We start from the raw sequence: 6,773 nt of genomic DNA, 5'->3' as shown, positions 1-6,773 counted from the left end.
ATATATACTAGTATATAATTTCTATAAACATAGAACAGAGAAACCACTTTACATAGCACTGCGTTGCTGTTATGTACACGGTGTCCCGGTTTACATTCTGAAACATGAATACACGTGGGAAATTACATATGACTCTACAAATGATATGTTCTGTTATAACTGTTTCAAAATTTAGATCATAATGGAAATTGTTGGCTAAAGTCCTCAATCTCAGAGCCAGTAACGTATTTTTATACAGTACCACGCATCACACATACCTTTGTATCTACCTGTTTCATGTGCAATCATAGTTGAGAAAAGATTTTCGGAAATACAATTACTCGGAGAGAGGATCAAGTTCGTTCGTTCATTCATTCATTCATTCATTCATTCATTCATTCATTCATTCATTCATTCATGTGTAAAATATGGAAGAACAAATACCTGCATACATGTAATTCATTTGAAGTTCGCATTTTGCATTTGCATGTTTCTTAGTTTAACCACTTAACCAATGAAAATACCAAGAGTAAACAGTTTATCTTTATCAGCATTGGTGAAGAAGTAGATCAGTTTATACATATTTGGGTGGAAATGATAATAGGCTGGAATATATTTGATAAGGAAATCTTTAAAAGCTAGGTATAATAGAATAACATGAAGTTCATCCTTCTGTTTGTGATTTACAATAAGAACGTAGGGCGATATGCATTTTTCACAATATCTATAAAACAATTCATACTGAAGCCCTATATATTACTACTCAACGTCCGAATCAGAGTGTATTTACGTTTAAAACGTTTGTCTGACAATGATGTCAGGGATCTAAAAGAAACTTGTTCAATTATACTTTGCATAAAAACAGGCAAAAGGTTGGGGCGGTTACTATGCTCCGTGCAACCAGGGATAATCTACAACACTCTATATATAGTCTCCCTGGTGCAACCAAAACTATAACTAAAACTAATCCTAAAGTTCATCCATTCAGTTGCCAACAGTATCATTATCTACGAACTGACAACTACAACTCTCATCACCACAAGCAAATGTAGACCATGAAAGATGTGAAGTGTCAGTTGCCAGAGGGACTGGCGATTAAATTCGCCGAGACAGGGACGTCTATTGTGGGCATTGCCTCTTCAACTGTACATAGACGGGAATTGGGGTAATTACAATAAGTATTATCAACTTAATGGTCGTAACCTACTTTCTAGCGACGGTGAAGGGGTCCAGCAAACACAGGGCTTCAAGTAATCCCTAATAGTATTCTTCTCACATAAGTATTTACTTACCTTGAGACAGGGTAATATAATATCACTGCACGAAAATATTGATTCGTTGTAATTAGCTCGGGAATGTATTCAAATGGGTCTCTCTCCATTGATTTCTCGTGGTTCTTATTTGTTCTTAAATGTTCAATAATTGCTTTGTGTTTGAACAGTTTGAGTTAAGGATCTTATTCGTGAACTGATCACTACATGAACCGGGTAAAGCAAAACATACTGAGGAATAATGTTGTTTTTGTTTTGAGGGGTCGGTGTTGGAAGGAAATAGCGTTATGACATCATATTATTGTGTACTGGTTGCTGCTTTGCCTGGCTCCCGGCTTTGAGGGATGAGATAAGACTCGGGATAAGTACAAATTAGTACTAGCCCGGACAATGAGTGCGTTTAGTTTTACGCCGCACTCATCAATATTCCAGCTACACGGAGGCGGGTTTTAAATAATCGAGTCCTCATCGGACAATCCTGTGATCAACAACATAAGCATCAAACAGCACAAGTAGGAACCGACGACATGTGTCAACCAAGTCAGTGAGCCTGACCACCCGATCCCGTTAGACGTCTCTTACGACAAGCATAGTCGCCTTTTATGGCAAGTATGGGTTGCTGAAGGCCTATTCTGCCCCGGGACCATCACGGGTCCCGGACAAGAAGGTAAACATGCGTGAAGGTCGCTGCAAAGGTGTAAAATCCTGAATACATGGCTTGTAAACCTATTTCACCTCAACGAGAATGAACACTTATATAGTGCATGGTTATAACGTATTATGACACTAGGTTTGGGGAGATTTAAGCTTTCAAAACGTTTTTCGGGTAGACATGGGAGATTTTTTCCAAATTTGATATAACTGGATATATCAAACGAGGGGTATCAAAAAGTTACGATCATCACGAAGAAGTTACAGAGCAATCAGGATAAACGTTTGACTCTGACATCAGTCATACATGTCACGGTAATGGACCGAGAACTACCTACTTTATCCAGTCTTATGCTATTTGCTCCTACACACCAGTACCGCAAAGTGCCGTTTCTTGCACTTAAAGGGTTGCACTGAACGACAAATTCACGACGAGATGAAATCTGTTTATGGTGATGATAGCCCACCATATGGCACTGTTGAGAGATGGAAAAGGAATTCCCAAACCGGTCACATGCTCCTCACAGGTGAGCCAAGAAGTGGACGCCCGATCATAACTGATGATGTGGACACCGTGAATAATGCGAAGGCATTGGTTCAAGAAGATCACCGTGTAGCAATACAAATGGTTATGCTATGAGGGCGACGTGAATTCATAACCAACTGCACATGTCCAAAGTGTTAGCATGCTGGGTTCCTCGCTTACTAGCTCCTCTTCAAAGACAGACATCACGGAACATGTCACGACAGGCATTGGAACTTCTGGAGCAGGATGAAGAGGGTTTCTTCAGAGTCTTGTAACATGGACGAATGTTGGATCTGTTTGAATGATCCAGAGATGAAGAACTCACTTCGTGGATGACACAAATGGGGTCATTCAAGTGGTTGATGGTTGGTTTTCTATGAAATCAGGGAACTTTGACTCAGCTGGTCTGTGCAAGGTAAAGAAACATAAACGGTGGGAGAAATGTATAACTCCAGATGGTGGCTATGTCGAGAAGTCATAAGGACAAGAAAGCAGATTGAAGTTTCTACACTGAATGAGTCTTGGTGATAATTAGAACTTTTTGATATCCCCTAGTATGTTCCCGAGTTCTTTTTCAGAGGAACAAATGACTTTTCTCTACGTGTGTTCGCGGAGGGTACCAACCTCGAGGCATGACATAGTTACCTTATACTTGTTGCCATAGCTTGGTCTCATCCTATTTTAAACAGAGTGGTAAATACATTCATCAACACCCTGCCAGTATTCACATGAAATCTCTGTCAAAAGCAGTCGGTTGCACGATTCCGTCCACAAAATCTGTTTATATATCACTATGAAATTTTGATGATATAGAGTATCCGTAAATAGATGGACGCAATATTGAAACACAATCGTCCACCAGTAAATAAGAAGTACGCATCAGGACTCTAGAGTACACTGGACATACACACCTGTATAATATATCAAAAAACGGGATGGATGTGTAACATAGTGGTTACGTGCAATGCAATCACTCACCACTGCAATACCAGCAACTACTCACAACTGCAATACCAGTAAGCATACCACAATAGAAGTGCGCACAGAAGCAATGAAAACCAGCAAGCGCATGAAAATAGAAATACGCACGAACTCAAAATGATGCATAAAGACGACACATCGGTAAATATACATACAACATGTTGTAAACCAACTCTAAAGTTATCTCAATCTTGTCATATACTCCACCATTTGGAAAGAGCGAGTGAGTCTAGTTTTACGAAGCTTTTAGCAATATCCCATTAATACCATGGCAGAGGACACCCCATGTAGACTTCACACACTATATACCCATGTAGGGATTCGAACCCGGGTTTCCGGCGTGACAAGCAAACGGTTTAACTACTAGGCTATCCCATCGCCCCCATCACTTTGAAACAGACGCGTTTGACATCTATTCCTCTGTTTCGATACTAGGAACGTCGTAAGTCATGGTTATCATGTTATTTCCACCACTACTTAGCGTATCCATGCTCAAAGTTCAAATTGGGGTTTTTTTTGGGTTTTTTTTTGCGTTGACATTCATAATCAATCAATATGTGAAATATATATTCTGGCTCACAGTACACTATTAGCACGTGCTTATATTGCATTTCTGTTAATATACCTAACGTATTGACATTCACTAAATCTAGTTTTTCGTGCAGTGTTTACAACACGTTCTAACATCGGCTGTGTTTGCCTATGCGTGTTTATTGTCCCCGCAACAGGATGCTCGCTAAAAGGAAATATCCATGAAGAAAATGATCTGGGGATGTCTATCTGAGGTACACGGTTTGAACAAAACTCTATGTCAATGGGGTTAAAACCGAAAAACGCGTTTAGTCAGTGTGCAGATTGAGGTAAATGGGTGTATATAGATCGGTGTTAGAAGCATGATAAAGGCTGCGTAATAATTGTAAGTGATAACCTGAGTACAAAGAAGAACGGGTAAAATATTAAATCAACAAGATGGAAATACACGAGTGAAAGAGGTTTAACGGTAGAGTGAGATCAGTATACTGGGAACACTATGCTTATAGATGGGAGACGGTGGGGTAGCTAAGTGGCTAAGCGTTCGCTCATCACGATAAACACCCTGGTACGATTCTCACTTTGATACAATGTGTGAATCCCATTTCTGGTGTACCCAGCTGTGATATTGCAGGAATGTTGCTAAGGTGGGAAAAACATACTCGCTCACTTACGAGCTTAAAGATAGGTCAGTTACACATTTACTACGAGACCTAGTGATTATAATTTTACTCCGCTTATCGAATGTTCCATCCGTATCACTAGTGACACAAGAAATGGTTGAAAACATATTATTACAATATGGGTGCGCACCTGGGTGATATGTGAAGGCTTATACCACCATATCAACCCTGTTAGGAACAGTTAGGAAACCCGACTGTACTATTCAAATATTCTGAAGAGCGACCAGGGGCGGTCACTGCTTGAAAACACTCTTGTGAGAAGTGGGAGGTCGAATAATCGTCAGAAGGTCCGAACAGCCCGCTGTAAATAAATTTCAATTTATTGGTGTTACAAATGACGACGTGCGATAAATTTGTTCCCTACATTTTTTGTTTCGGTTTGTTTTGTTAGGAATGTATTACCCTTTTCAAAAACAATCCCCCTTGAGACTATATTGTGCCCGGTACCTACAGGGTTGACTAAGGCTGTATCAACAACTTGAGGTATAAGATCAATATGCATTATCTGGCTATGCTAATAAGCACATAGCCAAGTCCGCTAATCTGTCGGAATGTATGCGGTATTGACATTTCGTGACATACATTCGCCGAACGTCTGTGGGGAAGCATTTGTGACGTTAAATACCTGAGGTCGCGAGACATTTAAAGACCATCATCAAAGTTTAACTCAACATATATCATTTGCGCGTAAAACAACCATCGGCGTCTGACTCAATCCACGTGAACATTAGCCAACCTTGAGTCATTCATATTCTATTCTTACTGATGTAAAACAACCAACATTTGACTTAGTCGGTACCCCAAACACGTAAAACAACAGCATTGACTCTTTGTAAATCTTTTACACACAAAACAACCTGTGCCCTACACAGGGTACACACATAAAACAACCACGTTGATTCAATCTGTATCATAAAACATCCACGTGGATTCAATCTGTATCACACATAAAACAACCACGTTGATTCAATCTGTATCTCACACACATAAAACAACCACGTTGATTCAGTCTGTATCTCACACACATAAAACAACCACGTTGATTCAATCTGTATCACACACACATAAAACAACCACGTTCGTTCAATCTGTATCTCACACACATAAAACAACCTGGTGTGGCTGAATCTACATCTCACACGCGCAGAAAAACCAGGGTGTGGCTCAGTCAGCATACGTGAAGTAACCATCATGAACTTTAAAGTGGGTACCCTTCAAGCAAGACGTGTTATAACAAGGACCTTCAGTCAACACCCTTCATGATGATGTCCACAGGGCTGAACCACACACCTTCCGTTTTGCACAACCTCTTTAGGCCAGATGATCTGTGGCGCGATGTGCCGTAGTTTGTGATGTGGTGGTCGGTCGTGTGACCTGTGTCATGGTTTGTCACTAGGTGGTGTACATGTTGTATGGTATGTAACATGGCGGTATAGTTGCGACGTTATAGTCTGTAACATTGTGGTGTACATATGACGTTATACCATGGTGACGTGTATGTGGTTATAATGGTCTATACCATGGTGACGTATATGTGATATAATGGTATGTAACATGGTGGGGTATGTGTGGTATTGTGCTTTGAAACACGATGGCGTAAGTGTGGTATCATAGCCCGTAACATGATGGTACGTATGTCGCGTTGTGGTGTGTTACATGGTGGTATATATACTGAACATCAAAACAAACGCACGTCTGGCTTTTATTATATAGAAGACAGACATAATTACATCTTATCGTTTATTCTATAGAAAACACGATGAATTTAAAAGCTGAAAGTTGCTGTTGACATTTAATTGCAATAAGTTCAATTTGACCACAGTCCGTCAAATGAAGATACCCCTGAACATGAAACTGAGTCTCTTCATTGAGCTTGCACACAGGCCGTGTAACATCGCCTTATTGATTTCAACAGTCTGAAAGAATGCCTGAGGCAAGACGTTCCATTCAAGCACCAATCTCTGTTCCAACAGTTCCAACCAATCTCTGTTCCAAAGTGTGAGTGACTGTCTACCTGCAGTAATCCTACGTCCAGTTTCGTCCCAGCAATGAGAGGAATATCCGTGGAAAGAGACGACCATGGAAGAACCTTAATGTTATTATGAACCATAGAATCCATCGATGCCCTTGCGGCGTGAGGGCTGTAGACGT

Source organism: Haliotis asinina, chromosome 6, assembly GCF_037392515.1.
Source record: "Haliotis asinina isolate JCU_RB_2024 chromosome 6, JCU_Hal_asi_v2, whole genome shotgun sequence".
Classification (NCBI taxonomy): domain Eukaryota; kingdom Metazoa; phylum Mollusca; class Gastropoda; order Lepetellida; family Haliotidae; genus Haliotis; species Haliotis asinina.
The sequence above is the reverse complement of the archived record's forward strand: the minus strand, read 5'-3'. Positions refer to the sequence as shown.